We start from the raw sequence: 22,554 nt of genomic DNA, 5'->3' as shown, positions 1-22,554 counted from the left end.
TAGGGGCCATTGCCCAATCTGCCCCACGGGGGGCAGAAAGACTGTAATAATTGGGGGGGTGGGGTGGGGGCATGGGCCTGCATGTTTTGGGCAGCCCCCACTCCTATTTTTTATTTTTTTATTAATTCCCTGGTGTCTAGTGGGCTTTTTGCCCCCCCCATGGGGCAGATTGGGGGCCAATGCCCCATCTGCCCCCCAGGGGGGGTCAGAAAGGCTGTAATGGTGGCGGGTGGGTGGGGGCATTGGCGTGCCCATTTTGGGAAGCCCCCACCCTAAAAAAAAAACTAAAAACTAATCCCTGGTATTTAGTGGGCTTTCTGCCCCCACTGAAGGGGCAGATTAGGGGCCAATGCCCCATCTGCCCCATGGGGGGCAGAAAGACTGTAATAATTGGGGGGGTGGGGTTGGGTGGGGGCATGGACCAGCCCGTTTTGGGCAGCCCCCACCTCTATTTTTTATTTTTTTTTCCCTGGTGTCTAGTGGGCTTTTTGCCACCCCGGGGGGGCAGATCGGGGGCCGATGCCCCATCTGCCCCCCAGGGGGGGCAGAAAGGCTGTAATGGTGGTGGGTGGGTGGGGGCATTGGCATGCCCGTTTCGGGCAGCCCCCCCCTAAAAAAAAAATGAAAAGAAATCCCTGGTGTATAGTGGGCTTTCTACCCCCCGAAGGGGCAGATTAGGGGCCAATGCCCCATCAGCCCCCTGGGGGGGCAGAAAGACTGTGATAATTGGGTGGTGGGGTGGGAGCATGGGCCTGCCCGTTTTGGGCAGCCCCCACCCCTATTTTTTTTTTTTTAATTTCCTGGTGTCTAGTGGGCTTTTTGCCCCCCCCGGGCGGGCAGATTGGGGGCTACTGCCCCCATCTGCCCCCCAGGGGGGGCAAAAAGGCTAAATTTGGCCAAAATTATTTGGGGGGAGCAAAGGCCCTTGCCCAAGGGGCCGCTCCCCCCTCCCTGGTGTCTAGTGGGTGGATCCCTGCTTGGGGATCGCCCTCATGTGGCGATCCCCAAGCAGGGATCCACTGGGGAGGGGTACCATTGGAAAGGGGAGATTCTCCCCTTTCCAACGATATCGCTCCCGTCTTTCTACGTGCTCAGGGGGCTGAGATAGCCGCCTGAGCACGTAGAAAGTGGAACTGATTTTCAGTGTAATGACGTCGGCGCGACGTGCGTGCCGATCGCCATTACACTGAAAGGGGGGGGGGGCCTCGGGAGCTGGGGAATCTCTTCCCCAGCTCCCGAGGCTATTTTTAATTAAAAGGAATCCCTCTCGTGCCCGCACCAGAGAGATTCCCCATGGAATGCCTCATGACGTGCTGGACTCGTCATGGGCACAGCGCGACTGTGTTTCATGGGCACAGAAGGGGTTAATGTAACAGTTCTTTGTATACCTTGAAGTACCAACTTTATTTGTCCCATTCAGAAGTTTGCACAGATCAGTTGTCAGCATGTAACTCTGTACTTGCCGATGGGGCTAAGAGCCTTTCGACAGTACAAATTATAATTTGGGTGTTTACTGTTAGGACATACAAATCTTCATGTTCTACTTTTTAATATCCAGCACCCTGCCTTAGGTGTCAACAAGTCCACCTTCTATGTGACTTGTATATATTAAAAAGGAAGGTCTGGACTGTGTCATTAGCTAAAATGGCAAAATAGAGTTAGCAGTTTAAAACTGCTCTACCAGTCTCCAGAGACAGACAGGGAGACATGTTTTACTTTGTCACTTGCATGGTGGTGCAATAAGTACTACAGCCCATAAGGGACAATTTAACTTACAGGCCCTGGGTACCCCAGGCACCGCACACTATGGACTTACAGATAAGTTAGCTGATGCCAATTGGGTTTGTTGTAGCATTTACCGGGCCCTTTACTTACTTGCAAAAATATACTAGTCCTCCGATGGACCTTGATCTGTGCTGAGAGGGGTTGGATATTCATGGAAACTGGCAGTTACCCAATGAGGGCCAGGAATAGGATATCTGTTAAAAATGTGAAATGAAACTCATATAGCTAAATCATACAGTAGCTATAAAATATGATCACTGCAAACCCAAATCTGCTAAAGAAGTGTGGGCGGGCAAGGATCATACAGACCAAAAGTTAAATTATAGCAATAAAGAATAATAGCATCTTGATCTGAATATCAGAAACTTTCCCTTTGCAGTTATATTTGGTCATTGGGTAGCCCAAAATAAATGCACACTCACAAGAAACTACAAGTCAGAACAGTAGAGCCAGTTAAGTAAGTTAATTTTGGTTTATTTGATTAAATGGAGACAATTTACATTTAATAAATCTAGCATTCAGATCAAATTCATTTTATATTAATTTAATGAATACCAGAGCGCGGGTTTCAGGAAAGGTAGGGCAACTGAAGAGGTGCAGTCTCCCTCAGTCGAGGTGGACCCACAGACACACACAGCGTATGTGTCAGTATGGATAGGTAGTCAGGTAAGCCCTCTGCAAAGACTCTCAGGAAAGTTCAGCAAAGTTCCAAGTAGCCAGTCTAGTCTGTTAAGACTGAAATCTGTCTTTGCCACCGTAACAGCAAGAATCCCAGCAGCCCAATGGGAACCCTTCACTCCACACGCTTAGATCTGCTTCAGGCCCCTGAGAATCCATTAAGATTGGCAATTATACTCAGTTCTGGGGTGAACCCTCCTGGCATTACTTCAATTTGTCAGACATCTCAGTCCATTGGTCAGTTAATATAGGATGAGTGTGATGTGCCAGTAATGAAGACACACAATCCGGAAAAATCGGTGGATCAATTACGGAGTTCCTTAAGTCATTCAATATGCAACACATTGAACAATGGCACATTGAGGAAAAGACAGAGAAAGTTCAGAAGGGCATTTTCCCAGGCAGCTGTCCTGAATTGTAGCAATGGTTGTAGCAAGTGTTCTGTGCAGTACAAGAGAAGTCAAAGGAAACAATTATTAATTCAATAGTGCTGACAAATTGTGGAATGTTCCCCTACGCTTTGGTTATAGCAGTCAGCAAATACACTTTAAGGAATGAGTTCTACATGAATTCAAGCTAATATATGGCAACGTCATATTAATTGTGAATCATACATTTAAAAGAAAAAAGAAATGCATATTGTTTCAAATATATATTTGATGCTCTAATAATCATTTCAATACATTTAAAATGTATATATGTAAGTATGAGCTACTCGTAAAATTTTGAATATAGCAACGTGTAGATATAACTAATATTTTGTCTAAGCATTTTTGTTTATAATCTAAAGCAATAATATATATATGTGAAATGCATTCTAGAGAAGTTTCATGAAAGCACGGTTAATTATGATTTGCAGCACCTACTTTTCTTTTGTCATTTTCAGTGTTTACGTAATTACATGAAATGTCATTTTCATTGACTTTTCACACAAAATTCAAGTTAATTCATATTAATCTCAATATTCTCTTATTAATGGTCACACACATATATGAATATCAAGTTGATTAACGATAAATTCCATAACGTGAGAATTTGATCATTTTACATACTTTTAACACATGTTAATTAATATGATATATTTTCATTTAAAAAATTCACAACTATATTATTTGAATGAATAACATATATCTACGTTTGCTATTTTCTCGCAAACAGGTGTCATAGATCATGTCTTTGCCATAAAATTCTTTTGATGTAATCTCTGCTCTATCGGGTATAAGCGCATCAAGCATACACTTTTAAGGGTCAGAGCACTGCCTCTGAGTTCTGGTTAGCAGGCTTCAGTGCACTCTCAGAGCCATTACACCAGTACAATAGTAAAAAGGTGAGCCAAAAAGTCGGGGGTGAACCAGCAAAAAGCCATTCCCTCACATGTATTGAATACAAGCAGACTTAGCTGTCAGCAGAAGTGGAATCATGTTTGAAAATCTTTCTGTTCATCCAAAGCTGATAAAAATAGCTGATAAAAATGGAATTGATAGGAAGGCATTTTCCACTCGGTTTGCCCTGCATTTGCATTAGCACTAGATAATTTGTTTCACTGCAATGACACGTCTGTCAACCCCGAGGGAGATCTGAGCCCAACACTGTTTTTGGAAGTGTTCTAGCCATTCTGGAATAAAACCAATGCTGCCACTGTGCAATCCATTTTTGAATATGTCATGGTACTTTTTTCTGCAGTATGCTTTCGTTTAGGCCTGGAATTTCTGAAATAAATGCGATTTATATCAGCTCACAGCAGTGATGTATGGCTCATTGTTTTATCCCACTGTTCACTCGTGAATTAGTCAAGAAGGGCCAGTTATCTACGAATAAGCCTTGGTGATCGCTAATTCATTTGAGAATATCGACATTTGTCTCTTACAGCCAAACGAGGCCACCGAAAACAGATTTGGGGTTTTAATCTATAAATTTGATATTTAACAACTCTAGTAGACTACAGACATGCCAAAAAGGAAACAAGCATTTACAATGCAATGGTCTCGGCAATATTATAGGTAGAGCTATTGGTATTGCGCATTATTTTTTTATCATTATTGTATCCCTAAATAAATGGCATTGTCATTTCTATTGGCATTCGCTTTTTTTTTGCATAGGTGATACCTATTGCGTTAGCAGAGAGAGAGAGTGAGGTAGTGAGATAGAGAGAGAGAGTGAGGTATTGAAATAGAGAGTGAGGTAGTGAGAGAGAGTGAGGTAGATGGAGAGAGAGTGATGTAGTGAGAGAGCCAACCCCACACACATACAGAACCACCCACACAGAGCCACACACATACAAAGTGTATCCCCCAGACATACATACAGAGCCACACAGATCCACCTGGCGCCGCCCGCGAGAGCTGTGCCATCCCCCGGATGAGTCACCAGACCTCTTTGCTATGCTACCGCCGGGACAAAAACACCGATGGTTTACAATGCAATGGTCTCGGCATTATAGGGTCGGCACGCAATATATAGTTGTTTTTTTAATTTATAGATCGTCTGAACCTCTACTCAAGGACCTCGGGGCACTCCCGAACATCTCAACCTGAAAGAACTACGCCCCACCGAATTTGCGGAGCTTCTTTCATCATGTGCATTTTGGCATATGTAGGTTTTTTGCACGGTTAAAATGCTTATTTGAACATAATTGAGTAACCAATAAGACTACAATTCCCGTCAACCTGCGCGAAAGTCATTACCTTCCCTTACTTTGATATGCCTCCCTCGTATAGGACGCCGGGGGATGTAGTTTTATGTTGTCTAGGGTATCATGAACACCAACGACCACGGGCTGCATACTGAGCTACTACTCCCAGTAAGCCTGTGTAGTCAGAAAGGGAGAGAAAGTTGATAATGAAGCAAACTGTGTGCTCCGCGGGATCCCCGCACTGCCTGTTAGTGCTAGCCGCTGCTGAGCGGTGCCGGATTGCGGTGGAAGTACACTGGGCATTGATAATCTAGGAGCCCTGATTGTTCGCTCATAAAACAAACAAGTGAAAACTTTTGTTTTGAGCAAGAATTTTTTTTTAAAATTATAGTTTTCATCAGGTTTGAGAGCCATCACCCTCTTTCGCAGCGCTCTGCTGCCACCAAGGGGCGGGGCCTTCATGGTCACCTCAACGCGATTGGGCCGCTGTGGGGGCGGAGCCTAGTCCGTTTGGTGCCACCCGCCCGTCTAGAAGCTCCCTGAGATAGACACAGACAAAGGACTGCCGATGGCCGCGTCGCACAACTGACCCGCGAGTCATAAGCATCGCCGCGGCATCCATGTTAAAATCAGGCATGGGTTCTCATTTATCCTTTGACTCATTTCCCCCACCACTTTAAAGAGTGCCTGACTCGGATATGGTCTCGGCAGGCTACACTAGGTGTACGCATCCTACACTCTTGGCTAGCGAAATGGCAGATGTTTCTGACGGGTAGCTTCAGATGCAAAGACAGCGAAACCAATTCAGACGTATGGAAGCGAGTAATCAAACTTCTTATCAACATAAAGCATTTTGGAAATAGATCACTTAACAGTTTCTAGGCTACAAGTTAGGCAAACATTAAATCTGCAAACGGTGCTCAAAGTAGTATATTTATTACATACACGATCTGTTCAAAGCAATTCCAAAGGCACTAGTGTTTCATATTATAACAATCTTAAAGTATCCCGCTATTTTTCGATGTCACGGACTGACGGACCCTTCAATGCCAGCATCTGCTCGCTGAAGAGAGCGGCGACTCCTTGCTTGTCACAGTAGATACAGTTACGCTTGAGAAACAAGCGCTCCCGCGCTACGGTGGCCGCATTGGCCGGAACTCTCACTCTCAACTCTCAACGCGATCGATTGAACGGAGCCCGCGAGTTTTACAAAAGAGTGACCGGATCAAAGATCTACACCAAGAGGCACAAGGTAAAAACAAGGCAGAGCAAAAGGCAAGCACACCACTGCCTTTCTCCGAGGCAAAGCAGAAATGCCTCGGAGAAACGCAGTGGCGTTTTCAGATTCGGGGGCGTGTTTCTTTTTCTCTCCTCTTGCCATTGGCAGGAGGAGAGAAAAACACGCCTAAAAAAGGGCGTTGCTAAAAAGTAGAAAGAACAGCAAGAACACGCCCCCGAATCTGAAAAAGACAGAGCCTATTTGGAGGGACGGCTCTCTCCTCCAATGGCTGGCCTCCGTTTAGGAAGCCAGCCAATGGAGGAGAAGCTAAAAGAGAGGCGGGCTAAATAGCCACTCTAGAAAACATTAAGGGCCTCATGTAGGTAGCCAAATACCGGTCGGTAACGGCCGATTTTCGGTAATTATACCGTTACCGACCGGTATTTTGGCTTTTGATATGTAGGGGGTGAATTTCTGTATTCGGAATTTACCGAATCGGTAAAATTACCGATTCGGTAATTTTACCGAATCGGTAAATTCCGAATACAGAAATTCAGATGTAGGGGGACTGTGTGGGTGTTGTTTCGAGTCGATATTTACCACCAACTAATAGTTGGTGGTAAATAACGTATAGATGAGTAAAAGCATTTAAAAGCGCTTAGAAGTGTGCACATGTGGCAGACATACATGCCCTTAGGGCATGTATGTGTGCCACATGTGCACACATGGCCGAATCAGGGGTGCAACAGGGTGTCAATGTGACACCCTGCCACCCTTGCATGTGTTCCCCCCAGTACCGAATCGGTATTTACCGATTCGGTAATGAGGCATACCTTCCCATCAATGGGAAGGTATGCCTCATTACCGAATCGGTAAATACCGATTCGGTAATTACCGACTCACTCCGATTCGGTAACATTTACCGATTTTTTACCTACATACACTTTACCGATTCTTAAATACCGATTCGGTATGATTCGGTATTTTAGAATCGGTAAAGTGCATGCCACCTACATGAGGCCCTAAATCTCCCACTTCCGGTTCTGCCTTCGGCAGACCGGTAGTCCTCGACCTAAAAAGGAGAATGGTCCCTAATACCAGCAATCTGTTCTGCTTAGCAGACTTGGTAGATTTTAAACATTAATTCCATTATGCTGAGTTCCAATTCTGCAAAACTGTGAATGACAAGGAAGAATCACTCAGGTACTTTTGGTTTAACTATAACTGAAGAGGAGCATTTTTACGTCTATTTTTGCCATTCTTTTCTGATGGCAAATGTCAGAAAGAATGGTTTCTGGACAGAATACCTTGCTATGGAAGCTTCTGTTGTGGGTCTCCTTTCGCCCCATTCAAACGCCGTTATGGATATCCTATGACAGCCATTTACTTCCCGCTTTTTGCCTTCCCTAATGAAATTATATTTCATATCTTGCATGTCAATCATGTATCCAAAAGAGTCTAGCCTTTAATTCCCCAGCCACCTCCTTATATTACATGGTGGGTGCAAGTTACAAGAAAACTCCTACTTCAATACTAATACATGCACGCCTACACCAATGTGTAGATGTACACGTTTGGGTAATTCAGATACATTCCCAATCGAAATCTTCACCACTCACTCGTTTCTAAGCTTACTATTGAGAGTATGATGTGACATTTGTCTAAGCCGCTATTTCCCAAAGTGAAACATTCTATACAACACATCACTGAGGAAAGGCAGCCTGCTATGCAAATCGATTTTGTTTTGTTTTGTTTCCATTTCTTTTTTTGTTGTTTACTTTCCTATCTGTCCTTTTGGCTTTTCTTTTTCTTTCTCCATGGGGAATACATTTTCCTCTGTGGATAGTGTAATAAAGTAAATCCACACCAGATGAAGGTATGTGGTAAGAGGTATTTATTACAGCCTCAACCAACAGCCAGCATATCAACTGTCATCATAGAACCCTCACATGACAGAACCTCAGAAAAAGCTGGTTCCATGCCTAGTGTTCTGGCATGGAGCCATGTTACATCATTACACTTCTTCCTCTTTACATTAGAACAAAAGTAACATGAGAACAATAAACACATTTGAACAACAAGAAAAAGAAGGTAGAAAGAACTACACAAAATCACGTAAATGCAAAGGAAACCTGCGTGTTCTGACACCCCTACAAGTACTATCAGACCTTACATCAATGTCTGAGGGAAAACGATAAGAAGTATCATCCCTCCTGTCGGCCACACCACACCCCCGAAAATGTGCTACACGACTATGATTCCAGATGCGACCATCATCCGTCTTGACAGCATTTTTAAACAGCTTAATGATAGTTTTTGGAGAGGTATATTTTGACCAATTTTGACACCCAACAGGAGCTTTGACCTTTACTTTATCTCCAACCTCAAAATTTGTAACTTTCGCATTATTCCTTCTACCAACATAAATCTTCCTTTTGTTTTGCAGAGACACTTCTTTGTCTCTCCATTCCCCAATACCATTGTTTTTCAAACCCTTCCCAGCAACCATCCAGCCAGTTCACAAACAAGTATTTGGAGACCTTCCCCTGAGCAGTTCAAAAGGAGTCTTCCCCGTTGATGCATGAGGAGTGTACCTGTAGGCTGTTATACGACACTGCAGTTCTTCTCTCCAATCTAAACAGTTTACCTTTGCTAATTGTATACTCTCCTTTAAAGTCCTGTTAAATCTCTCCTAAGCACCATTCGCCTCTGGATGATATAATGCAATTTTTTTATGTTCAATTCCACATTTTACAAAATACTCCTCCATCTGAGCAGAACAGAACTGCGGACCATTGTCAGAAAGAATAGAGTTAGGAAAACTCTCGCGTTTGAACACAGATTCTAAAAAACTGATCACAGAAAGAGAAGTGATCTCGCTCACCAAACTCACCTCCACCCATCATGAATACAAATCCAGCAACACCAACCGATAAGGAGTCTGATGTTCTCCATGCAATGGTCCCACAATATCGATAGCTAATTCATCCCATGGACTTTTTGGTAAACTTCTACAAACCATAGGTGAATATCTTGGTTTGAGCACCTTATCACTAGCTTGACAAGGTGTACACTCCCTAACAGTACGTTCCACCATCAAATCTAATCCAGGACACCAGAAATCCTGTCGGATGCGCTCTTTGGTTTTAGAAATGCCCATATGCCCTTCATGAGCCATGTTCACGATGACTTCTCTCAAACTCAATGGGGGAATCATTGTTGTGCCCCTCATTAGAACCCCATCAACAACAGCTAACTCATTCGCAACTAAGGACCAAGGTTTAACCAGACTTCGAGACTTATGCTGTTCCAAAAGAGACATCACAGAACACAATTCACTATCCTTTTGCAACTCATCCCTCCATTCATCTTTCTTTACAGCCCCCAGCGTAACGTCACAAACTCTTATGCCACACTCAGCATCACACTGATCATTTTCATCCTGAGATTTATCATTCTCTACCACCTCCACCAATCTCAACAGACAGTCTGCCGTTACATTTGCCTTTCCTGGAATGTATTCAAACATGAAGTTATACTCCTGTAAGGAAATGACCCATCTTCTGATCCTCGAGGAAATTGAGTCCAAACCCTTCTTCTCAAAAATTTCTTTCAGGGGTTTATGATCAGACCTGACAACGAAAGAAGATCCCCACACAAACTTTCTGAACTTGTTTATGGCCCAGAAAATTGCCAACGCTTCCTTCTCTATAACAGAATAACCTATCTCCGCACCTTTCAAACATCTTGAAGCACAAGCTATTAGCACCTCTTGGCCCTTCCTGATCTGAAAGAGAAGAGCACCCAGCCCCTTTATACTCGCATCAGTAACAATGAAAGTGGGATTCCCAGGTACAAAAGCTTGTAAGTTTGGTGCATTCCTGAGATCATTTTTTACTTGTTTAAACTCAGTACCACACTCTTCCGTCCAAACAAACTCTGCATTCTTACACATCAACTTCCTTAGATTTACTGTCTTATCTGCAAAAATTCGTATAAATTTGTTATAAAATTCTGCCATACCTAAGAATGAAGAAACCTCATCTTTTGTACACGGTTCTTTTAACATTTCAATAGTGTCCACCAAATCCTTTTTTGGACTTACCCCCTGCCGTGAAATATGATGACCCAAATAGTCCAGTTCAGTGACTCCAAATTTACATTTGCTTCGCCTAAGAGATAACCCAGCATCAAGCATCCTTTTAAGCACAGCATGTACCCTCTCATCATGTTCTCTCACGTCTCTCCCACATATTAATACATCATCCTGGTAGCACTTTACGCCTGAAATGCCTTTAAAAAGATCTTCCATAATCCTCTGGAATACAGAGGCCGCAGAAACAAGCCCAAACGGCATACGCAAAAACTTGAAGGCCCCCATCGGCGTAATGAAAGCTGTTAATTCCTGACACTCTTTACTCAACGGAACCTGATGGTATGCTGATACCATATCCAGAGTGGTAAAATAACCAGCACCATCCAACGATGATACTAATTCCTCAATATTGGGAAGTGGGAACTTGTCAACCACTACTTCTTTATTTAAGGCACGAAGATCCACACATAAACGGATTTCATTATTTGGTTTACGTGCCACAACAATGGGAGCTAACCACTCCGTTGCCTCTACAGGCTGTATAACACCAGTGGACAACAATTTATCTATCTCTTTTTGTACAGCATCTTGGATACAAATGGGAATGCGTCTAACTTTTGCCACAACTGGTACTGCACCCTGTTTCAACTTAATATGGTGATTGTACCCCTTTAAACACCCCAAGGTGTCACTGAACAATTCACCAAACGCTCTCACAAACTTGTTTTCGTCACCCTCAATAGATTGTACCTGAACAAATGGATGTGCATTAGGATTGAGAATGACACCCAAACGAGCTTGATGACTCCAGCTCAACAAATTATCACCCCTCTCAGCAACATAAATCCTAGCATCAGTGAACCTACCATTGTACTCAATGTAGTCATTAAAATAACCTAATAACTTAATTGGCAACCCACCATAACCCGTAGGTTTAATATTAGGTTTGGACAGTTTCTTCCTTCCTTGAAAATTCTTCATAAAAAGATCCTTTGAGAGAAACGTGATGTGAGAGCATGAATCAAATTTCATTTTGACTCTAACATCCCCCACCAAAACCCACTCAGAGGGATGTTCCACCTCACTCTCACTAACTTGAAAACTGACTTCCTTTATTTCTGATCTTGAACCTCTCCTATTCCTCATCCTACAATTTTTTCCAAAATGTCCTCTTTTTCCACATACATTGCAAGTAACCCTATTAGCAGGACACTCACTTGCATTAGCCATGTGTCCAAATCTTCCACATCTGTAGCAATTTCCCTGAAAAGGTGTTGCAAACCTCCTATTCCCTTGTGTCTTTCCTGCGTTTTTTTCTATTACAACACCTTTCTCGCAGACACCCTCATAATTTTTTTCCCTCTCATCTTTTTGTATGGCTTGACACTCCACTTCTTGTGCTTTTACACTGACCTTGTCTTCTTTATGTTCTTTACTTAGTTCTCCAACACACTTTAACATATGCTCTACCCTTTTTGCAATACTAATAACCTCATCCAACGGTGGCTCGTCCTTTAGCCAGAGTTCTTCCCTCACTTTATCACTGCAACACCTCAGCACAAACTGATCTCTAATCCTTTCCTCTACCAACGCCCCAAATTTACAACTTGAAGCCAACTTCCGCAAAGCCGTAATATATTCTTCCACACTCTCCTCTTTTCTTTGCTCCCGCAAACCAAAATGGTACCTTTCCACATTAGTACTAATCTTTGGCAAGTAATGTAAATCTAGTTGTCTTGCACATATTTCATATTCATTCAACCCCCTCTGATCATTTTGCGACAAAGGAGGTAGATTTTCCAACACCTCTTGTCCATCACCCCCTAAACAATGTAACAAAAGTGCCTGCTTCTTTTCACCACTCAAATTCGTTCCACACACCCTGGCATAATTTTCAAAAATCTTTTTCCATTTCTTCCACTTAATAACCGGTTCTCCTGGATCTGACAAGAAAAACGGCGGCGCTGTAACATTTTGCATACTCACAAGAGGTGTAAATCACTACTTCCCCACAACCCAACTAGTTGCTAAAAGTGCTTAAAGTCCAATAGATGTGTCAGTCACCATATGTCCCAGCACGATACCGCTATATCAAACACGTTTGTTGATGGTGTGTTTGTCACCGCAGATGACCTTTTCAGTTTAATTCAATTTACAACGCTCAAATACTTGTATTCCACAAGTGTAATCAAGTTTCAAAAGAAACGTTTATTCCCCTGACCACCAACCAATATAGTGATCCTTATCCAGTCTCCGTCCAATTCTCAACTTCCAATAGACCGTCGATGATCTTCTTCAATGACCTCCAACACTTGTGCTGCAAAAAAGAAATTAAAAAAAAATATATATATATAAGAAAAAATTCCTTCTTCCTCATCTAAGATGGCCGCCACAAAACATTTGGTCCATTTTCTTCAGGCAGTTTGGCTTGCTTCCTCTTTGAGCAACCTCGGATCGTTTTCCTCATTCAAAATGGCCGCCACCAAACATCCGGTCTATTTTCTTTAGTTAGTCTGGCTTGTTCTTCTCCTTTCACCACACTGAAGATGGCCGCCAACCTTTCCCACAGCCTTCAGTCCTTTTTCATTTGCTCACTGACCTTCAGACATCGTGAAGCATACAGAGACCACTTTGATCCTCATTACCTGCTCAAACAGCTTTCCACAAGGCTCTTACAACCGCAATTTCCCACTTTTCACTGCTTGAACATGCTTCAAAACGCTCGATCCTCATTCAGCACGTCTCTGTAAGTCATCACCTTTTTTTCTCTGAAATAATCCAAGCTCTTCCTTCTTTGTTGTTGTTGAGGCTGTCCCTTCCTCTGGGATCTTTTCTCCGCCCAAACGTCGCCAGTGTAATAAAGTAAATCCACACCAGATGAAGATATGTGGTAAGAGATATTTATTACAGCCTCAACCAACAGACAGCATATCAACTGTCATCATAGAACCCTCACATGAAAGAACCTCAGAACAAGCTGGTTCCATGCCTAGTGTTCTGGCATGGAGCCATGTTACATCATTACAGATAGCTCCTTCTACTGCACCTTCACGACGTTTGGGAGTTTTTTGTCCTTCCCACCACAAGAGAGGATATCCTTCAGCCTTTTGCAAACATCTACATTGTTGGAAGGGCCAAAGAGGAGTTTTGAGAATGCCTACCAAATGAGGTGCTGTAGCTTTATTGTATGAAGGTGTATGATGCATACATTCTGTCTCCTAATTGGCAAACAAATGCATGTTTTTGGTGGGAATCCTCAAGTTAAAGTCATCATAGTGGCCTTAGTATTGAATCAAGCTTTCATCTTTCTTGAGATAAGTACATTGAGTACCGTTAAGTTACTATTAATTTTTTCGCCCATTAGAAATGGTGATCAGGAATGCCCAGTCTTACAGCCCAGAGTGGCTAACCCTTTCGAAAGAAATTGGGAACCCTTTCAGAGATCACATCTGCGAAAAAATAATTGTGCTGTGGAAGGTAGTCTGTCATGAGGCTCAAGGGGCCACCATTGGCAAAGCAATGCCGCTGTGTGTGCACCCACAGCTCTAGTTTGACCATACAGCATGTCCTTAGATTTTCAGCTTTCTTCTGCCTGGACGAAGGCCAACTATATACAACAGGTATCTGTCCATGAACCTCATGGTGCAGGTTGAACTAATAACTAAACAGGAGGCACAGTGTGTTTTCAAATGTTACCTGTCTTTATAACCACTGGCACTTTGAAACCTATGGCAGCGAATAATATAATGTAACTTTCCAGAATGAATTGTGCATATGGATTTGTTTTTTTTAAATACATTGTCACACAAATGCATGCACACACACACACACACACAAAGGCATGGACCCAATTGAGGAATTTCATCATACATTGGGGGAGTCCCTAAAACATGTGAAAGCAAGTGCTTAATTATAGCCGGTGGTTGCCGGTGGGGAGCGCCAGCAGTTATTTTATTGGAGCTGCACTTATTTTCCCATAACAGATATTTACTGAGTAAAAGAGAGGGGAAAACGCACAGATCGAAAAGGAGGAAGAAGAAAACTGTCACAAACAGAAAGCAGGAGCCTTCACTTGCAAGATAAAGGGGTAGGGAGTTTTAAGGTAGTGATTAAAGACTACTGGCCTCTGTATTTGGTGCGCTGACGTTTAATTGCGCTGGCCGCCGGCTTCTGAGCAGAGCTTCGAGCACGGCACTCTTTCTTTGACAAATTAAGCACTGGTAAAAGCCAACTAAAACATTACATTCCCAATATATCTGTCAATAATTCCATGACATAGAGCTCTTAACTAATCTCTGTTAGAGCTTTAATTTGTGAATTCTTTACCTAGGCTCTAAACATTTATCATAAGCTGCTCATTCATATTTGTCGGAAATGTATCACACTTTTGAGGAAATGATAATGACACCCACCAATTTCTAATTCACTTATTTTTCTCTGTAAAACATCCTATTTTCTGATAGTCCTTTTTTTCGATATAATTATGTTTTTATCATCATCAAATATTTATACAAAATACAAATTCACAACCTTCAAACTCTCATCACTATTTTCATGTACAAACTACACACCTACCATTCATTCTCATCACTCAGTGCGCCATTCTTCCCCTTTTAAAATGTTATTTGTCTAAGTGTATGTAACTCACTCAAAAACTAGGTAAGGAGATAAAAACTACACCAAAACGTTTTTGAAGTGTCTCATATTATAAGTTAGCAATGTTGTTTCCGACTGACCAGATCATGATTGTGTTATTCTTCGGGACAAACACCCAAGCCAGGGATCATTAACGATGGGACTTTTTATGTCAAATTTGGATGGAATCTGTATCTTATTTTCTCTCAATTATTTATACTCTGTTTGTGTCAATGTCACAATCCGTTTTCTGCGTCCATAATTCAACGCTCTAACAGTAACTTCCAATATTTCAAACAGGGTTATTTAATATAGCCTTAGAGCCCACTATAGCGGGCTGTACTGAACATTAAAGGTCCACTCCAGCGTTAAAGGCCGAAGGCAAGGCCTTTAACAAGGGAGTGGGCTTTTAATGGTCGGTAGAGCCTGTTACGGCGGGCTCTAAGGCTATTGGAACATTCTACCCTAGAGGGCAACATTTTCTAATTTGTAAAACAAAGCCCTCACGGACCCCAAGGGGGTTGAAATCACCCTCAGGCTCCTTGAGGACTTTGTTCACAGCAACAGCTGAGGGAAATACCTGTGTTGGGCATTTGTCCTTTCTGCATAATCACCCCAGATTTTTGCCTTCTGTAGATGAACCTGTTTTTGTTGGCATTAGGACTCTCAGTAGTGTAGCTTGGATGCCAGGGACCCAGGTGCAAGGAAGGAAATTAGCCCTTTTTACTGCTTATGGGGTAGTAAAATACAGCAACTATCAGGGTTCAATGGGCCCCTGTCCTCTGCATCTGCTGCATCACTGGCAACTAAGCCTCTCTGTGCACTTTATCCCTGCTAAAATTGGCATACACCTAACTGCCAAATTTAATTTAATAATACAGCCCTACTAAATGTACTTAGGGCCTGTAACTTAAATGCTACAAGTGGGTTGCAGTGCTCATTGTGCTACCCACAAATGTAGCACTGGCAGACATGCTGGCATAAACTGCTGTTTTGACCTGGCAAAATACAACTTGTGACTAGCCTAAACCCACCCTTTTGATAATTGTTGGTCATCCTTAGGGTAGTCCCTAAATGCCTATAGGGTAGAATGAAGAGTATTTAAAAGTAAGACATGTCTATTTAAGTTTTATATGTCCTGGCTGTGAATAACCCCCAAAGCCGTTTTTCACCTTTAACTGTACAAGGCTGGCTCTGCCAAAGGAAAGCACTAGGTTACATTATAGCTCCTTATAATGCATAATTCAGCTTGGAAGTAGCTAGGAAAATTATACAAAGAGTAATTGGAAAAGGAATGTAGAGTCTACCTAATGGTCAAGTCAGATTTTAAATTACCATTTTGAAAATGCTACTTTTAGATGCTTGCCATTTTACTGCCTTAGCCAACAGTGCCTTTCTGCCAGTTAAAAGGGTCTGTGACTGTTAATGGCTGTCCTGTGGTGTGATGTGTATTCCCCCCAGCCAGTGGACAAAGGGTCCGGGTGTGAAGATGTGATGGTATTCCTGACAGGATGGCTGAGGAGGAGCTGTGCCCCTACCCTGATTGTTCATCTAAGTGTTGCCTGGGGACTGTACCTAACTCTTCCTAACTTCAGAGGAAGCCTAAAATGTCACTTCCACATACAGCACACAACTGGGCTTGCCTGTCCTTTGTTTCAATAACCAGGCTGGAGCCAAACCCAGGGAAGTGGGAGGAACGGATCAGAAACAGTTTTAGGGTTAGACAAAGGGGTGCTCCCGCACAGGCTGGCATGTGGCATAAAGGTGGCACCCCAGAACCTGAAATCAGAACACTCCTGAACCTGTGAAGATTCAGAAGAAGGACTACCTTGCTGTCTGAAGCCTGAAGACTGGACCTGCTTGCCTGGAACCTGGGATCTCAGAAGTGGCACCATGGGTCAGTTGGCTGACCTCTTGTGTGAACTACAGTTCCATAGATCTTTCCTGCTTCTTAGCTGAGCAACCCAACTGGACCTGGCACCCTTGGCACGCCTCTGCCTAATAGCGACTAGCAAACCCTATTGTGCAAGTCTGTAACATGTTAGTGACTCGCAAAATATGGTTTATACATGCTACATGCTGTTTTAGTGGTCACAAATGGCCAGATTCGCTGTTTGTGACTGCTAAAAATGCTCATACATGTGGCCCCAGGTGGGCCTGGATGGGCCATCACTAGCAGGATGGGGGCAGAGCTGTGCACAGCCCCACTTGCAACTGTGGTCTGCCTTTCACACAAAGGACTTGTCACCCCTGAATTATGCATGCAGATGCCAGGAGCCAGGGCAAGGGAAGCAGGAAACTTTAAAAACTTCAAAGGGAATTCTCTAGAAATTGCTCCTAATTCAAAGAAGGCACCAGATATAAAAATAAGACCCTCATACCTATGCTTCAGTTTACTTCCTGGAGCTGGAAAATGACTCTGAGTACTGACTGCTGCTGTGGCCTGCTGTGTACATAGAAGACTGCTTTGCTGCACCTGTAAGCTGACTGAATCCTGCCTTGAACCCTCAAATTCCTGCCCTACTGTGTGAGCCCTATTCCACTTCCTAAACCCAGGACTACACAAATGACTGCAAGGGCTAGTTTGCTGGCCTCCTGACCAGAGCCTCAGGGACAGAAAAGACTTCAACCATCTTGAAGCCGCACCTGGACCTAACCTGAGTGAATCCTAACACCCAAGTTGTACCCGTCCAGTCCTGGACCCTTGGTGGTGGTATTAAAGGTGCCCAGATAGTCAAAATCCAAAATGAGGAACTTTGAAAAGTTTTGGCAAAAAACTGGTCTGAGAACCACGAAGAGACAGGGAGCAACCTGCTCGTCTATTTACCCAAGGTACATTGTCGGTCTGTCTGACTTCATGACAGTTCCCGCTACGTCCTTCCCTGCAGCCGCAAATCCCGGTCCTTTGCCAAAGGGGTATCTGGACTCATGGAACTCTCATCAGCTGCAGCCTACAGCTTCCAGCCGCTGGAGATTTTCAACTTCCAAAAAAGCGACCACGACCGAACATAGAAATCTTTACTGAATCTTAGACCAGTGGTTCCCTGACGACGATGCGTCCTCCTCGGACACTGCCTGCAGCCTTGCCTTTCTGAACTTTTACCTTCTCAGATAATTTGTCTTTAAATTTCTTCTAGGTCCGAAGGTAAGCACAGATAAGGCCCACTACACTTTTGGTATCCGACTCATGCTCCATTGCTGTCGGCCATATTGTTCACCTTTGACCCTGTCTCGTGCGACTAGATGTCCAAGGTTGGCACTTTGATCTTTTAGGTGCTAGTTTTTACCTTAAATTTTAAATATTCATAACTCCAGTTCTACTTATTGGATTTTGGTCATTTTAGTGTCAAATAGTTGATTAAAATGTACTCTATTTTTCTGAATTGGTGTGGGATTTTGTCAGTTGTGTTGTCACTCTATGACTGTCTGTGTGCCGTATAAATACTTTACAAATAGCCCCAAAGTTATGCCTAACTGCTTTTGTGCCAACCTACGAGAGAGAAAGCACAGGTTAATTTAGTGAATTTTGTATTCGCCCTGACAGGGTTTGTGCCTGTTACCTGAGCAAGGTTAACACCACACTCAACCAACAACCCAATGTATCACATACTGCATAAATACTTTACACAATGCCTTGAAGTTAAGGCTCAATGCTTTGTGAGATCAGCTTTATTTAAGGACTTTTGTGGTTCACTCTAACAAGGATTGTGATTAATATTTGAGATGGATTCTCACTCTCCTTATCCACTACCCCAAACTCTTACAACCAGGCTGATTTATGTCCCACTTATGATGAGTCCCAGTGTGCCCTGTAGCACCTGACAGATAGCTGTGAGTTGTATGCAGTATTTTGTTTTCACATTGCTCTTTGACCAAACAAGTATTAGCTCTCTCAAGTTACAATTGAACTGAATATACACTGTGAAAAATGCAACTATTTTTTTTATTGTTGAAAGAAAATGGAGTAGGAGAAGGGGGTGAGAAACAACTTCAAATAATAATCACAATCCTGGGCAGGGTGAATCACCAAGATCACTAAATTAACCAGAGCTCAACCCCCCCGGTCGTTGTGAGACAGGCGTAACCCAGAGGCAATGTGTAAACTATGTATGCAGTACTCAAACAGTAACAAACTGAAAACACAGCACAAAAAACATACCGAGGCAATGTTAAAAAATCGAGAATATTTTACCACAAACAAATCACTAAAATGTCAAAAATTACATATATTGGAGCAATTCATTTTTGAAGTTTAAATTAAAAATAGCACCAAAAATCAGAAAGCGCCAATTGGTGGTATCTGTTCATGCTAGATGAGGTCAAATCTAAATGTTAAGGCCAACTGCAATGGATCGCAGGTTGGATACAGCGACCAGGTTCCACCTGGTGGAAAATGTACCTTCTGATTTAGAAATGATATGGAGAAAAAGCGTTTGTCGATTAATCCTCAGCTGAGCAAACTGGAGTGAAGTGGGGCTCCACAATGGAGGGTTGCTGAAGCATAAGGTCCTGGTGCAGTTGTCCTCAAAAGTGGGAAAGCTCTGAGCAGGCAAAGACCACAGTCTGTTTCCAGGAAGGCTTTGATGTTGACGGGTTGCTGCTTGGTGTCAGTACCGATGAAGCCCTTTATGTTTAGACTGAGAAAATGTTTTAGGAAGTCAGATCACTTTAAGCAGGGCAAACCAGAATCCTGAGGCCAACAGGCTATTCAACGTCAAAAGCTGTGGTTTTAATGGCAATCCTGGTCCTCACCAGTGCTCCAGGCTGAAAGTTAACAAAAGTTTCTAAATCCCAGCTCTTGCAGTGAGTACACTCTAACAATAGTCAAGGGTCCAGGTCTGTGGGGGGCACCACTTGGGGGTTAGGTCACACTCCATCAGAGGCCAGCAGCAGGATCCAGGGCAGATCCAGTTGAAACTGGTCAGCTGGGCAACTGACCTTTGGAGTCACTTCTGTGTTCCTGGGTTCAAGTCAAGCAAGTCCAGTTTCCTTTCAGGTTCTTCAGACAGCAGGGCATCCTTCTTCTGATTCTTTGTTGGTCCAGGAGTGTTCTGAGTAGATGTCTTTGGGGTCCACATTTATGTTTGGTGCCAGTTTGTGGGCGGTGGGCAATCTGTAGTCCACTCCCTAACCCAGTTGTGGTCAGATCCTCCCCTCCACTGTGTTTGGAGCCAGCCCTGATTAAAGACTAAAAGGGATGGCCCATTGATGTGCTTCATCTGCCAGTGACAGGGTAGATGTCCTTTTAAGCTCAAGAGGGGCTGGGTAAAGCCCACGGGCCATCCTGTCAGGGGAGGAGACCCCCACCCCACACCCAAACCTCTTTGTCCTCTGTCTAGAAGCAAAACATATCTCATCACTGGGGAGCTTTCAGACTTCAGGTGACAGCTGGACACTGGCAAGAAACCCTTTTTGTTATAGTCTGGAAAGGGCAACTTTTTAAAAGAGTCATTTCTAAAATATTAATATAAAATCAGAATTTACATTTAAGTTGGATTTTAAATTACTAATAAAACTAGTTCTTGAAATATTTTTCGAGTTATTTCCAAAGTGAATTTAGCACTTGTTAAATGTAATAGTGTAAATCATTGTTAACATATGGGAAAACCAGCCTTGCAACAGTTAGAAAAGACTTTTGAGGTTTTTCACTGCTAGGACATAAACAAACATGCTCTACTTTTAAATACCAGGCACCCTGCCCTAAGGACTTTTAAGGCCTACCTTAGTAGTAAATTAGAAGCATTAAGATTGATGCTTTAGGCCTGGCAAAAGGTTTATTTTACCAGGTAGAAATGGCAGTGTAAAACTGCACCTAGGATGCAGTGGCAGACCCAGAGACAGGTTTTGGGTGCATACTGCAGTGGATGGCACAATGAGTGTTGCAGCCTACCAGAAGCATTCAATTTACCAACCCTGGGTACAGGTAGTACAATATACTAAGGACTTATAAGTTCAATAAATGTGTCAATTAGGTGTATGCCAGTTTTACCATGTTTAAAAGGGAGAGCAGAAGCACCTTACCATTGGTTGCAGGGGTAAAGTACACCTAGGTCTGTGGCCTTAAAAACGGGTGTAGCAGTAGAAGGCAAAAACATGGGGTAATACCATACAAAGATCGTCATTTCCAGCAATTATCCAACACTATTAAGTTAGAGTACAACTGACTGAGGATCTGATACCATTTTATTGTGGCCAAGATGCTGTATGTGGGCTCCATTTTGACCTCAGTAAAACATTGGCCCAGTGAAGTTGCCATAAGACATTTAAGTGTATCTGCCCAAAGTTGACTGAAATTTTTTTTCCACACCTGACAATGACAGAATCAGAATGTGAGAACAGTTTGCATGCACCCTAAAGGCATCCAGTCAACATATATTGTTTAGTTCTAATGATTACCCTTGATTCTGGTCATGCAGATGTATACCAATATGAGTAATATGAAAGGTCAGACTTGCCACTTAGAGGAGGAGAGAATTCTGTGGTATATTGCTCAAAAAGAAACCAACTTAGAGTGGAATACATCAAATGAACAGACTAAGGTCTCATGTAAAGGTGAATGGTAACGGGATATCCATCAGAAATCTGGTAGATGTCCTCTTCTGCCCACCTCATGGTTCCTCACATCTTTTGAGACTCACTGTGTGTTTTCCAATATCGGAGCATTGACTCCATTTTTGGAGAAGACATGCCAGAATTCCATCTACCAGGGAATCACTGGTTTTACAGCATCCTAAGACCAGCCATATTTAGCCCTATTTAAGTAGGCCTTATAATGCTGATTTGTCATTACTGGGAATGGTGCAAGGCATGGAGGTGCCAAGTAGGAGCAAATGTAAAATGTCCAAACATGCAGGGAGAACATTGTATGCATAGCAGGGGTCATTGCCACAGCTGAAGTTATAGATTCCTTTTTTTAAACTCAAAGCCATAACAGATGAATTCACTAACTATGAAATACAAGATGAAGTGGCACCGATTGTTACTGGCACCAGGCAACTCCTGTTCAGGCTTTCGCAAATTAGCTTCTTTTTCCAGTGGCTTGTTAGGCACTTGTATTCTGCGTCAGCACAGTAGTTTATGAAGTGAGCTAGGCCGTTTATCTACTTTCAAGTGCCATGGAAAACTAATCATGTAGTAAGTCAAGAAAAGTGATGAGTTTTTTTTAGAGTTTGACGGAAGAAATACTTTGTCACAAACATGATGGATGTTCCATTCACTGTTTTACAAGTGCAGTATAGAATACAACACTTGTAATACTGCAGATGAGTTAAAACCAGGAGTGCAGAATGAGAAAAACTTGTGGACAAGTTGCTACTCCAAGGACATGTAGAGCCCAAGAATGGACCATTTCTGACCCCTTTAGTCTGAAAAAAGACTATGTGTAGTGGTCAATTTGTTTGCTTGGTCCCACCAATTGTCACATGGTGACTCCCTTTCAAGTGAAGTTGCCTTCAGAATTTTTGACCACCTAAAGTCTTCCATCTGTGTGAAAACAATATAGAACAGTAT

This window comes from Triturus cristatus, chromosome 2_1, assembly GCF_964204655.1.
Source record: "Triturus cristatus chromosome 2_1, aTriCri1.1, whole genome shotgun sequence".
Lineage (NCBI taxonomy): Eukaryota > Metazoa > Chordata > Amphibia > Caudata > Salamandridae > Triturus > Triturus cristatus.
Note: the sequence above shows the minus strand (reverse complement) of the source record.